Below are 15,310 nucleotides of genomic sequence, written 5' to 3'. Positions count from 1 at the left end.
ATCATGTGGTTTCAGAGTCTTTTCCTGGCCTGGCCATACATATTTTTTCTACATCTGAACTAATTCTTCTCTGATGGCAAAAGGAAGGGGGAATTGCCCCATTTAGCTAGCCCTGGTGCTGGGCTGGAAATGGAATAACAGGATTGTCGCTAGGCTGTGGTGCCTGTTTCTAATTTAGTCATTCTATGTTTACATCAGTTTCTGGGCCTTGGAGAGGTAGCTCTTTTGAAAGCTTTTGTTCACTTGTGTGTGTTTTCCTTACTATGTTAATGTAATTAAAGAGGTATTAACCTATTACATTTTCCCTCTCTTGTGTTATAATGTTAATTTTTAATTATTATTTTATTTTGTTATTTTTATGGTGTTCTGTTCTAGCCTAATGTTCAGCTCCTCTCTATTTTGGTGGGAGTCAAACCATAAGAGGCTTAAGTTAAAGCCCTGTCATCTTGCCCCTCCCAGCCTTCCTCTCAGCTGGTGGGAGCCGTTACTCCACTCTGGCCACATTTCCCTGCCTGCTGTCTGCTTTCCTAGATACCATAGGACTGACTTACAGGAACTGTGTGAGGCTTCTGAGAAGGAGCTGTTGACTGGGAACAAGTAAAGTTTAAATGAAGGAAGTAGTGGCAGCTGTGAAATCAGGAGTGGACAAAGGGGGTACAAATTGATGAAACTTATGATGTTTTGTGGAAATGTAGGAATTGGATAGCCCAAGAAAAGTTCTAAAAACATGCTCTTGTAATATCATAAAATGAAGTTTCCTTGTGTACAAATTCAGGTAATTTTGTGATAGGAAAACAGAAATTTCCATGATAATATAATAGTTAAATGTAATAGGTAATATTTAAGATGACATAACAGTATTAGCATAGCAGACCTCTGTTCCAATGAGCATATTTCATGTTGGCACACTTGATGGAGCTCAGAAATTGATATGGGGTTAAGAGCAGAGCACACGTGTTCTTGGTCACAGCAGCAAAAACCTCCAAAAATTCTAACTCCAGTCATAACATCCTACCTGCTCTTCCTTAACACCTTTGTCAGGGAGTCATGGGGAAATGTACCATTTGGTTATAGTAGTTTGAAATGTGCTCAAAGATATTAAAGTCTGTCAATCAATTGACATGTGTGTCAAAGGTAATTGACAAAGCCTTTATTTGCTGGATGATGTTAAATACTGAGAGGACACCAAAGTTCTCTCTGAAGTAGAGTGAGAGGAAGATGTAGATTTGAGACTGACCCTAATCCCTGGGGCTATGCTTCCACATCAGTGACAAACTTCTGAAGGTATCCTGTGGCCATGAATAACACAATTCTACAAATCCTTGGTTTAATCCAGGTGCGGGGGTGGGGGAAGAGGTGTTGTGCACATATTCCCTCTCTCCCAGGTTCCTTGAGTTAGAAGGAAGAGCATCTGTTTGTCTTCTGTCTTCTCTGAACTGTTCTCACAATAGTCTCTAGCATTGGACAGATGGCCTCAAGGGACACTTGTTCAATGAACAAATGGATTGCTTAATACTGATTAAGGAGGGTCAGAAGCAGCATTCTTAAAAGAAACCTCATATGACAAGAAGGGTGTGCTTCTTTTCCTGGCTAGAAAATGCTCTTACTTGTTCTTCTTCTAATATGGACTTTCACTGGCCAAAGATGTAGATCCAAAGAGAATATTAATATGAAAGTAACAGTGTGAGTTTTTTTGGGCTCTGGACCACTCGGAGCCAGCGTTTTCTTTTTAATGGGAATGCTGTTTCTTACTCCTCTGTTCTCTGGCAGAGGGACTGGTGCACACCGACATCCTCTTGCAGAACAAGGGCCTCTCATTGTTGATCCCTGCTTACTGTAGAAGATGTTGAGCTTTATCTAACTCTTCCATAAGATTTTTTTAAACTTAAATTCTTTATTGTTTAAAGTATTGCATATGTCTCATTTCCTCCCCCCCCCCCCCCATTGACCTCTCCCGGCCGTTCCCATCCCCCAGCAAATTCCCTCGTGCCTCAATTGTCTGTGTCTATGGGTTATGTTATATGCATGCCTATAAGTCCTTTGGTTGAATACTTCCCCCCTCACTCCCCTGCCATCTTTCCTCTGAGGTTGGACAGTCTGTTCAATACTTCTATGTCTCTGGATCAATTTTTGTTCATTAGTATATGTTGCTCATTATATTTCACAAATAAGTGAGATCATGTGATATTTATATTTCTCCAACTGGCTTTATTTAACTTAGCATAACACTCTCCAGGTCCATCCATGCTGTTGCAAATGGTAAGAGTTCCTGCTTTTTTACAACAATGTAGTATTCCATTGTGCAGATGTACCATAGTTTTTTAATCCACTCATCTGCTGATGGGCACTTAGGCTGTTTCCAAATACTAGCTATTGTAAATTGTGCTGCTATGAACATAGGGGTGCATATATCCTTTCTGATTGGTGTTTCTAGTTTCTTGGGATATATTCCTAGAAGTGGGCTTACTGAGTCAAATGGAAGTTCCATTTTTAATTTTTGGAGGAAACTCCATATTGTTTTCCACAGTAGCTGCACCAGTCTGCAGTCCCATCAGCATCCTCGCCATAGCCATTCTGGCTGGTGTGAGATAGTACCTCATTGTCGTTTTGGCTTGCGTCTCTCTGATAATGAGTGACTTTGAGCATGTTTCCTATGCCTCTTGGCCTTCTGTATGTCCTCTTTTGAAAAGTGTCTGTATAGGTCCTTTGCCCATTTTTTGATTGGGCTGTTTATCTTCCTTTTGTTAGGTTGTTTGAGTTCCCTGTAAATGTTGGAGATTAAACCTTTATTGGATATTACATTGGAAAATATGCTCTCCCATGCAGTGGGCTCTCTTGTTGTTTTGTTATGGTTTCCTTTGCTGTGCAGAAGCTTTTTATTTTTTTATTTTATTTTATTTTTAAAAATATATTTTATAGATTTTTACAGAGAGGAAGAGAGAGGGACAGAGAGTCAGAAATATCAATGAGAGAGAAACATTTATCAGCCGCCTTCTGCACACCTCCTACTGGGGATGTGCCCGCAACCAAGGTACATGCCCTTGACCAGAATCGAACCCGGACCCCTCAGTCCACAGGCCGGCACTCTATCCACTCACTGGGCAGAAGCTTTTTATTTTGATGTAGTCACCTTTGTTTTTTTTCTCCTTAGTTTCCATTTTCCTAAGAACTGTATCAGTAAAGATATTGCTACAACATATATCTGACATTTCCTGCCTATGGATTCTTCTAAGATTTTTATGGTTTCCCATCTTACATTTAAGTCATTTATCGATTTTGAGTTTATTTTTGTGTAGGGTATAAGTTGGTGGTCTAGTTTCATTTTTTATGTATATCTATCCTTTTTTTCCCAACACTATTTATTGAAGAGACTGTCTTGACTCCATTGTATGTTCATGCCTCCTTTGTCAAATATTAATTGAGCATAATGGCTTGGGTCGATTTCTGGGTTCTTTTTTCTGTTCCATTGGTCTATGTCTGTTCTTGTGCCAGTACCAGGCAGTTTTGAAAACAGTGGCTTTGTAATATATCTTGATATCTCATGTTGTGATCCCTCCAACTTTGTTCTTCTTTCTTAGGATTGCTGTGGTTACTCTGTTTTTTTGTGTGTGTGTTTTTTTTTTGTTTTTTTTTTTATTTCATATGAATTTTTGGAGAGTTCATTCTAGGTGTGTGAAATATGACCTTGATATTTCAATAGGGATTGCATTGAATCTTTAGATTGCTTTGGGTAGTATGGACATTTTAATGATATTGATTCTACCAATCCACGAACAAGGTATATTCTTCGATTTGGTGATGTCTTCCTCTAGCTCTTTTTTCAACATCCTGTAGTATTTTGATTTACCTCCTTAGTTAAGTTTATTCCTAGGTATCTTAATTTTTTTGTTGCAATGGTAAATTGGGTTGTTATTTTAGTTTCTCTTTCTGTGAGTTCATTATTGGTGTATGAAAAAGCCATAGTTTTCTGGCTGTTAATTTTGTATCCTGTTACATTGTTGAATTCATTTATTAAGTCCAGTAGTTTTTTTTATATTTAGGATTTTCTCTGTACAAGATCATGTCATCTGCAAATAAGGACAGTTTTATTTCTTCTTTTCCAATTTGAATGCCTTTTATTTCTTCTTTTTGTCTGATAACTATGGCTAGAACTTCCAGTACTACGTCGAACAGGAGTGGTGAAAGTGGGCATCCCTGTCTCATTCCTGTTCTTAGAGGAAATGGTTTTAGTATTTACCCATTGAGTATGATGTTGGCTGTAACTTTGTCATATAAGGCTTTTATTATGTTGAGGTATGATCCTGCTATCCCCACTTTGTTGAGAGCTTTTATCAAGGGTGTTGGATTTTGTCAAATGATTTTTCTGCATCAGTTGGTATAATTATGTGATTTTTGTCCTCAATTTGTTTATGTGATGCATCACATTTATTGATTTGTGGATATTGTATCATCCTTGCATCCCTGGGATAAATCTCACTTAGTCATGGTGTATGATCTTTCTAATGTAATATTAGATCCAATTTGCTAGAATTTTGTTGAGGATTTTAGCATCTATGTTCATCAGGGATATTAGCCTGTAATTATTTTTTTTTGTTGTGTATTTATCTAGTTTTGGGATTAGGGTAATGCTGGCTTCATAGAAAGAGCTTGAAAGTGTGCCTTCCTCTTGAATTTTTTTGAAATAGTCTGAGGAGGATTGGTTTTAGTTCTTCTTTGAATGTTTGGTAAAACTCCCCTGTGAAGCCATCTTGCCAGGGCTTTTGTTTCCTGGAAGCTTTTTGATTACTGCTTCAATTTTATTAGTAGTTATTTGCCTATTCAGGTTTTTTTATTCTTCCTGATTTAGTTTTGGAAGATTGTATTTTTCTAGGAATATATCCACTTTATCCTGGTTGTCCAGTTTGTTTTAGAGTTTGTAGTATTGTTTTTTAAATCCTTTGTATGTCTCTGGGGTTGGTTGTTACTTCACCTCTTTCATTTCTCATTTTGTTTATTTGGTGAGACTGGCCAGATATTCATCAACCTTGTTTATTCTTTCAAAAAATCAGTTCTTGATTTTTTTGTATTGTTTTTTAGGTCTCTATGTCATTTATTTCTACTCTGATCTTTATTATTTCCTTCCTTCTGCTTACTCTGGGCTTTTCTTGTTGCTGTCTTTCTAATTCTTTCAGTTGTAGGGTTCAATAATTTATTACCATTTGTTCTTATTTTTTGAGGTAGGCCTGTAGAGCTATGAATTTCCATCTCAGGACTGCTTTCACTGAGTGCCATAGATTTTGGATTGTTGTTTTCATGGTCATTAGTTTCCAGGATGCTTTTTATTTGTTTTGTTTTTTATCTCTTTGGTAACCCAATAGCATGCTATTTAGCCTCCAAATGTTTGATTTTTTTTCCCATTTTTTGTGGTAGTTGATTTCTAATTTTATTGCATTGTGATCTGAGAAGATGGTTGATAGGATTTTTAGCTTTTTGAATTTGAAGAGAGTTTACCTGTGCCCCAACATGTTGTCTATCATTGAAAATATCCTGTGTGTACTTGAGAATATATATTCTGTAGCTTTGGGGTGAAATGTTCTGAAGATGTCAATTAATTTCATCTGATCTAGTGAGTCATTTAGGATTGCTGCTTCTTTGCTGATTTTTTGTTTAGAGGTTTTATCCAATGTTGTCAATGGAGTATTAAAGTCCCTACTATGATTGTATTGCTGTTCATCTCTCTCTTGATATCTTCCAGAAGTTTTGTTATATATTTGGTTGCTCCTGTATTGGGTGCATATATGTTTACTAGAGTTATATCCTCTTGTTGATTTGCTCCCCTTAGAATTATGAAGTGGCCCTCCTATATCTCTTTTTATTACCTTCACTTTGAGGTCTAATTTGTCAGATATAAGTATTGAAATCCTAGATTTTTTTCTCATTTCTAATTGCCTGCAAAAGTTTTTTTCTATCCCTTCACTATCAGTCTGTGTGAGTTCTTTGTTCTGAGGTGGGTTTCTTTTGACAGCAAATATATGGGTCATGTATTCTTATGCTTTCAACTACCCTATGTATTTTGATTGGCACATTTAATGCATTTATATTTAAGGTTATTATTTATTGGTACCTGTCTGTTGCTATTTTTATTCTTTATGCCTGTGTTCCTTCTATTTCCATTTCTTCCTTTTACAGTAGCCCTTTAGCATTTCTTGCATTGCTGGCTTGGTGGTAATAAACTACCTTTTCCTTTTTTTGTCTGCGAAGCTCCTCATTTCCCCTTCAATTTTGAATGACAGCCTTGCTGAGTATAGTATTCTTGGATTCAGTTCCTTGCTTTGCATCATTTTGTGTATTTCATTCCATTCCCTTCTGGCCTGATTTGTTTCTGTTGAGAAATCTAATTTGATAGTCTAATGGGAGATCCCTTGTAGGTAATTCTGGCAGCCTTTATAATTCTTACTTTGTTGTTGATGTTTGCCAATTTAACTATGATGTTTCTTGGTGTCAATCTTTGTGGTTCATCATGTTTGAACTCTGTGTATTTCTTAGACTTGTGTGACTTTTTTTTGTGTGTGACTTTTTTCTTTCCAAAATCCTGGAAGTTTTCTGTCATTATTTCTTCCAATGTTTTTTCTATTTCTTGTTCAACTTCCTCTCTTTCTGGGACCTCTATTATATGAATGTTGTTTCATTTTTTGTTATCTGAAAGCTTGCTTGAGCTCTCCTCCTGCTTTTTAAGTTTTTTTCTAGTTACTGCTCTCATTCTTTTTTTTTTTTCCTCTACCTTGTCTTCTAAATCACTGATGTGGTCCTCAGCTTCTTCTAGTCTACTCTTGAGAGTTTCCATTGTGTTCTTTATTGCAGTCATTCTTCATTTCCCCTTGATTCTTAACATGTTGTTGAATTTGTCTTGCATCCTTTCAGTGTCCTTATAAGCATTGCTCTAAATTGTTTCTCTGACAAATTGCTTGCCTCCATTTCATTTTCTTCTTTTTCTGGTGATGCCTCCTTTTCTTGTCTCCCCATTTTTGCTGTTCCTCTGTGATTGTTTTTATGTATTAGATCAAACTACTATGCGACCCAGATTTTTTGAGTTTGTTTTATATAGTAGATGTTTTGTGGGACCCAGTGGTGTAAGCTCTCTAGTATTCAGGGGTGAGTATTCTAGGGAAGTACCCTACTTGGGATATTTGGGTTCTCTTGGTATAGTTGGATCTTGAGTGTTATTGTCCCATTTGTGGATCAAGTCTCTTTTGAGGGTATGTGGTTATGTGGCTTGCTCTCTACCATGTTGACTGAACAGCACAAAATACAACTCAACAAGACACAACACAAAGGGAACAAAACATGAATGTACTCATGACACCAATAACCCCAATTTAAGTGACCACAAGAGAAAAAAGAGAATTAGGAGAGAGGAAAGAGAGCAAAAATGATATATGAAAAGAAAAAAAGGTAAGCAAGAATAGAAAAAGAAAAAAAAAGATGAAAAAATATATCTATAATAATAGAAGTATAATATGCTAATTAGACCAGATAGCCAAACGACCGTCCAGAAATCATTCTGTGGCAGTGGAGGCCAAGGCAGAAGCAGTTAGGGGGATCAGGCAGGCAGGCGAGTGGTTAAGGGTGATCAGACAGGCAGGCAAATGGTTAGGGGTGATCAGGCAGACTGGCAAGTGGTTAGGGGCAATGAGGCATGCAGGCAGAGTGGCTAAGGGCAATCAGGCAATCAGGCAGTCAAGCGGTTAGGAGCAGCGGTCCCAGATTTTGAGAGGTGCAAGCAGAGCTGAGGGACACCCTCCCACCCTCTGTGCATGAATTTCGTGCACCAGGCCTCTAGTATGGGGTGAAAACACCACAAAACAAACAAATAAACCAAAAAATGCAAACAACAAACACCCAGAATAAAAGGGAGGGGGGCAGAATCTGTAGAGGCAGAGCTTATATACAGAAAGTAAGTTTAAGGAATTGAATGAATGGGGGAAGGACCACAGTTCAGTGTAGAGGAGGTAGAAAAAGAATGAGTGGATAAGAAGAAAAAAAAGAAGAAAAACAAATTAAAAAAATAAACGGATAAAACAAAAACGTTTTTAAATTTATCTATCCATTTATTCACTTATTTTTGGTAAAGAAGAATAGAGGAGAGAACAGATAGGCTTACGTTTAGTGAGTGAAACTAATTAAACAATTAGGAGAAAAAGAGAGCAAGGAAGGAGAAGAAAAACAAAAGCATAAAAAATTGACTAGTGAAGAAAGAGAAAAGAGAAGGGTGCATGGATTTGGAGCAAGGGAGTGGAAATTAGATATATGAATAAGCCAACAGAGACTACAATAATAATAACTCATCAATAAAGCAGATAAAGAGGAATGATTTTCAACAAGGGATAAAAAGAAAGGAATGAGAAAAACTAAAGTGCAGGCAGGAGAAGAGAAAAGAGGTTGAAAAGGTGAGAAGTGAGGAAGAAAATGGTGGAAAAAAGAAAAAATAAGATAAAATGAAATAATAATAAAAATAAAAATAGAATGAAGAAAAAATAATACTAAAAGATAAAAAACAAAAATATTAAAGAAAAAAATTAAAATAAAAGATAAAAATCAAAAAAGTGAAGTGTTGTTTGCTTCAGCCTAATTTTAATGCCCCATGGGGGCTGGTTTAAGACCCTACTCTTCTGTTCTGTCTGCCACTTTTCAGTTTCCTTTTAGGTAGTCAGCACTGTGTTGAAGTGTTAAGTGATCCACCACTCCTCTGTTTGTGTCTATCTCCATGGCCTTGGCTGCAAGCAGGCAGGACCAATCTGCCTGCTTTGCCTGTCTGTCTGTTGTCAATATTAATCACTCAAGCATCTGTTTCTGACAGGGCTTTAGGTGGGGGTGGTCCTGTATTGCTTTCTGGGACTGAATAGCCCCTCTTTAACCTAGTTCCTGGGGGCTCTTTGGGGCTATTCAGAACTCAAGGTGTAGGCTGTGTGTGGCTGTATTAGCTGCATTGAGGCTGCTGGGAGGGGCTGTCTCTTCAGGAGAAAAATGGCTGCTTAGGTTTGGAGGGTCATAAATGTCTCAGTGTCAGATTCCTGGTCACCTCTCCCTGTCCTGTTCTCCACAGCCTCTCCCCAGACTTAACAAATCTATACCTCTATCTACAACACAAAAATAACAGGTGAGTGTTTGTAATGAGAAGGTCATATGAACTGGGTTTAATGAATAAAAGCAAAGACAAAAAAACCTCAGAGCAAAGTTAGGGGAGGGTGGAGGTAAGGGGGAGAGATCAACCAAAGGACTTGTATGCATGCATATAAGCATAACCAATGGACACAGACACCAGGCGGGTGAGGGCATGAGCAGGGGCATTGGGGGCAAAGGGGGGATAAGGACACATATATAATACCTTAATCATTAAAGAAAAAAAAGAATCAATTACTAAACTGAAAAAAAGGGGCAAAACAACCTTTGTGTTGTGTTGTGTCTTGTTGAGTTGTTTTTGGTCTAATTATCACATTACCCTTTTATTAGAGGCAAAACAACGACTGCAAGTTTCTCTCCTCACAGCACCATGCAGCTCGGGCAGCTCCTTAGGCCCTCTTTCTGGGCTCAGCCTCTCGTGGCTATAGACTTAGATGTAGACTAGAGGCCCAGTGCACGAAATTCGTGCATGGGTATGGTCCCTAGGCCTGGCCTGCAATCAGGGCCATCTTCCCCAGCTGCCTGCAGCCAGACCCGCCCCCTGCTGCCACCCACCCCTGGTTCCCCATTTGCTATCAGGTGATTGGTGCCTGATGGCTGGGGAAAGGAACCGAGAGGTTGGCTGTTCCTGCCCGCTCGCCGGCCCCGCCCCTGCCCCTGTCATGGGTGGCCATCAGGTGCTTGGAGCCTGGCCACCAGGGAAAGGGACCAAAAAAGTGGTCAGTGCGCCTCATAGTGACTGGTCCAGTGGTTATTCTGCCATTAGGGTCAATTTGCATATTAACCTTTTATTATATAGGATAGAGGCCTGGTGCACGGGTGGGGGCCAGCTGGCCTTCCCTAAAGGGGACCATGGATTGGGGTGGGTGGTCCCTGCTGGGGGGCAGGGCCAGCTGGGGCAAGGGGCCACAGGATTTGCAGGCTGGCCCTGCCTCTGATCAGGGTGGGGGTTCCTGCTGGGGGATGGGGCCAGCCTGGGTGAGGGGCCACGGGTGGTTTGCAGGCCAGCCACGCCCCCAGCTTTGTCAGGAAGTACGTCCAGTCTATCTGGTCTAATTATAATATTACCCTTTTATTAGTATAGACTAGAAGCCCACAGCATGAAATTCATGCATGGGTGTGTGTGTGTGTCCCTTAGCCCAGCCTGCACCCTCTCTAATCTGGGATCCCTCTGACAATCCAGGACTGCTGGCTCCCAACTGCTCGCCTGCCTGCTTGCCTGATTGCCCCTAACTGCTTCTGCCTGCCAGCCTGATCACCCCCTAACCACTCCCCTGCCAGCCTGATCGACACCTAACTGCTCCCCTACTGGCCTGATTGCCCCTAACTGCCCTCCCCTGCCAGCCTGGTCACCCCTAACTGCCCTCTCCTGCCAGCCTGGTCACCCCTAACTGCCCTCCCCTGCCAGCCTGGTCCCGCCCAACTGCCCTCCCCTGCCAGCCATCTTGTGGCAGCCATTTTATGTCCACATGGAGGCAGCAATCTTTGACCACATGGGGGTGGCCATCTTGTGTGTTTGAGTAATGGTCAATTTGCATATTACCTCTTTATTATATAAGATTCCCCAGCCACCAGCAGCCCTGTGGACTTCCTTTCCACAGTTGGCTGTTACGCCTGACCCTAAAGGACACAACCTTGGTGCAGGGCAGCTTCCTTCCTTGGCCCAGTGGTCTCCTGTCTCTCTCCAGCTCAGATCCCTGATCCTACCTTTCTGCAAGCATCCTCTGCTCTTTCTAGTTGTAAATTGTCTCACCAGCTGTGTCTAATTACTAAATTCTAGGTGGATGTTATTCAATTTAGTTGTTCCTTCTATCTGTTCCAGGAGAAGGTGCAGGACACCTTTGCCTATTTGTCTGCCATCTTTTTTTTCCCCATAAGGTTTTAATGGAAGCCTGAATGGAGCCCTTATCATTTTTCATTGAAACCCGTAACCTCTTTAATAGTTCAGTTAAAATGTTTCTGTGTCCGTTGGCCTCTGTTCTCCCAAGTCACAATGCTGTCCTCTTGTGAATTTCTGTCATACTTTTGGGTATAGAACCCTCCCCTCTGGGACTAACCACAGGCTAATGTGGGGTAGGTCCGATCCTTTCTGAAAGAGCCAGTCTTCTCCGGGTAGACTCTGGCTTTATTCATCTTATGTACCTCTCAGCACCTTACACTGCCCCCTTTCCACACTTGTCCCTAATAGGTATTTATTAAATGTGTGAATGAACATGTGCAAATGAACAATTTCTAGGAAAGTTTAGGAATTTATCATTATTTCCAGTTGTTCCCCAATTTCCATTATTCCAGGAAAGTCATAAAATTTTTAGAGATTTCAGGGGTCTGAGAGATTGTATAATCTAAATTATTCACTTTATATTCTAGCTTCACTTCTGAGAACGTCCTCTCCGTGAGGTAGAAGTCTATGATTTCTATGACCTCAAAGACTTGAGATATTTTCAGCAGAAATGCAGTTGCAAATACCTTGTTTAGAAAGTAGAACTGGAGATTATCTACTTTCATGGGATGGAAAGTAGCAGTAAGAGTCTTAATCAATGTGGATCTTTTAAATATGAAGACTGTACATCAGTTTTACAACAGTATCATCTCTTTCCTTCTCTTTCTCAACTCCTATACCTAACCTTTCACTTTATTATTTTTTGGTCTCCAGTGTCAAATAAAGCACTTTTATATTGAGTACAATTGGCCCAATGTCAAGTTTGTCTAGCCCAAAGTGCTGAGCAAACATTAACCAATCTGCCTCCCCATGACCCTGCCTCGCACACCTTTGTTTAAACACCCTAGTTATCCCAGACTACCACGTTGGGCAGGAGTATGGAGAACCAGAGCCAAGCACAGGAGAGCTGAAATATCTGTTGGTGTGTGTTGCGTACTGCTGTTTCCCCTGATGTAAAAGGTCTGAAATCCTAATTGTTTACAGTTCAAAAATCTCCAGAGGGAGATTATGGGTGAAATGCAAGAAATAGGAAATGGCTGAATGTCTTTCAGGTGGTGAGGGCTTTAGATGATGAATGGTCTAAAATATTTCAAAATAGCAAAATCCAAAGATTTTATTACCCAAGTAGAATTAGGCAACAATTCTTGAGATTCTCCATAAATCAAAAATTACCCCCCCCCCAACAAAATAAAAATATCTGGCTGAGTTTGGGGAGTGAAAATATTAATTTATCTAAATGACATGTTGACTCTAGCTGCTCTCAGGAGGTTGTTTTTTTTCCTATTCCATCTGAGACATCTAGCTCATCCCTCCTCTCTGTCTTTGGAATTTGTAATACATTGTAAAAGGCTCATTCCAATTTTATCACAAGGAATGGAATTTGAGAAGTTCACAGTTATTTCAGCCCTCTACACTTAAATTTTAATAAAAGAAATAATGTATTCTATCATTAGGAGAATATTTAAAATATTAAAAATTGCAATTACAATGGAAATTTAACAATCCCCCTAAAGTCTTGTTTCTAATTGCTGTACAATTTTTAGCAAGGTACTTGAATTCTGTGGCTTAGTTTCCTATAATGGAATGTACTTGATGACCTTAGTGCTAATGCTTCTTTATTCAATATCACAGTTATTTTAACTCTGGCTTAAGAAAAATCATAGCTGGAAGAAATTGAAGTAGTCATACTAATCCAAAAGCTTGGAGTTTTTAAATATCATTACTATTGTCATTTTTAATGTTTCAGGAGAGATTATGGCAATACACTCAGATCATTTTTTTTTCTTTTTGTCGTGTATGTGTGTTGAGTGTTTATGTGCATGTGTTTGTGTATTTTCTACTTAGTGGAGAGCAGACATCTTCAATGCACCTAATGACTTTAAATGTTTCTTATAGTATTTGCTGTTTAAATACCAGTTTAATAGCAAATACTTTTTAAACAATTGCTCAGAATTATAATATTTTCAAAATGAATGAATATTATAATTTCAGTCCTGTTTTCATTCAATAAGTGAGATGTAAAGTATGATTGTCATCTAAGATAAATGGAAATTGTCACCCTTATCTTCTGAATAGTTTCTTGGGGATTCAACAAATGTTGCAGCTCTTGTGAAAAGCTGGTGGGATCCTGGCATGTATTGAGGGCATAGGGTGATCTTGCATCATGAGCTTCTCCTGTCATAGCAGGGGCCCTATGTGGTAAAGAAATTGGGGGTGATGTCCAGTCTTCTACACATTCTCTTTCAGCAGCAATGTGTAAATCAAAATAAAAACACTTTTAAATTCTAAAATGGCAAAGCTCTGGTGATCCTCCATCACTTCTGTGCATCTTAAAAAAATATTCAAATATCCAGTTATTTCAAAAGTTAATTGCTTTGGTACCATTGCTTGCCTTGACATGCATTCAGAATACTGTACTCATGTCCACAGTCTATGGTGAAGGGTAAAGTCTGGTCCAACCAGGGAAAGGATGGATGTTCTTATGGATGAGCTTCTTGGATCACAAAATACCCATAGGTATTTCTGCATTTCTGCAGGTATTGTGAACTACCAAGAGGATGGGGAGCCAGGCTTAGTTCCTGGCACATAGCCCACATTTATATACCTTCTATAAATTTACTAGATCACATATTTATTATAAAAAATATGACTCAGAAGAGATACATTGGGCAAGGCTCCGGGAAGGGCACAGAGACTCCATGCCTTGTCCAGGTGTGCCACTCTTCCCTCATCTCCACTTGTTCACCAACCTGGAAGCTCTCCAAAAAGGGACCAATGTACTTCCTCCTGGATTTTTATGGAGGCTTCATTACAGAGTGATGACTGACCAAGTCATTGGTCACTGGTGATTAATTTAACCTCCAGCTCCTCTCCCCTCCCTGTGGTGTGTGTGTGAGAAGGTGGGTGGGACAGAAAGTCCAATTCTCTAATCATATGCTTGACTCCATTGGCATCAGCCCCCATCCTTAGGTGCTTCCAAAAGTTAGATAGCATTTTTCTACCTAAAAACATTGATAAGTCAAAGAATGATGCTAATATTTATGAAGTACACATATGATAATATTTATAAACAGAAGGGTCCATGAATGTTCACAAATCTTCAAATGAAGATTACACAAATTTGAGAAAACTGGTATTTTGCCTGTGTATCTCTTTTAGCTATATAATGGTGGATAGCTTGTTCAGCTGTTTCCGTTGTGTTGCAAGTAGATTTTACCAATATTTTGTAAGTTAACATTCTCCTGACTTTTCACTCTTTCAGAATAGATTTTTCTTATTTTTTCTGCATAAAATTGTAAAGCTATAAAATAATAATTATGACAATAATATTAGAGCTTGAAACACTTAGAAACATCTCACTGTAATGGCTACACTAGTGGATAATCTAAAAAACACTGTATTTAATTTCTAGTTTTAGAAATGATTGTTTAACATTGAGTAGTACAGCTATACATGCAAATATGAATATACTATGGGTCAAGTCATGTTTTCTGAGAGGAGCCACAGTAAAGCTTTTACAAAATGATTATGATTGACCTTAAATGAATTCTTTGCTTGTTAAGTGATAACAGTCTTATGAGGACATGAAAGTTAGTAAGAGTTCCATACTATATGTGGCAAGGACAGGGTTCCCAAATCTCTACATTTAACACAACTTGAGGCTAATGAGAAAATATCCTCCAAAATAACATAAAACACATTATAATGTACTTAAGTGCATTAGGTCAGAATAGAGCGTTTTAGCACGTTTATGGCATTACACACTATCTAGTAAAGTCAGCATCTCAGAGAGTTCATGTTCAAGCTTGCCTTGTATTTTTTTTTTAAATTTTACATTACTGCCCTAACTGGTTTGGCTCAGTGGATAGAGCGTCGGCCTGCAGACTGAAGGGTCCCAGGTTCGATTCCGGTCAAGGGCATGTACCTTGGTTGCGGGCACATCCCCAGTAGGGGGTGTGCAGGAGGTAGCTGATCGATATTTCTCTCTCATCGATGTTTCTAACTCTCTTTCCCTCTCCCTTCCTCTCTGTAAAAAAATCAATAAAATAAAAAAAAATAAAAAAATAAAAATTTTTACATTACTAAGAAATAAGATACAGATGCTTAGTAAGGTCTGAGAAGAAACAGTTAATGCAGTCATAAAGTGATAAAGTGATGCCAAGATGGAAAACATACTCTGATTCAATATGAAAAATGGTCAGAACCCCTTCT

Source organism: Eptesicus fuscus, chromosome 7, assembly GCF_027574615.1.
Source record: "Eptesicus fuscus isolate TK198812 chromosome 7, DD_ASM_mEF_20220401, whole genome shotgun sequence".
NCBI classification, from domain to species: domain Eukaryota; kingdom Metazoa; phylum Chordata; class Mammalia; order Chiroptera; family Vespertilionidae; genus Eptesicus; species Eptesicus fuscus.
This window is presented reverse-complemented; position numbering follows the sequence as displayed.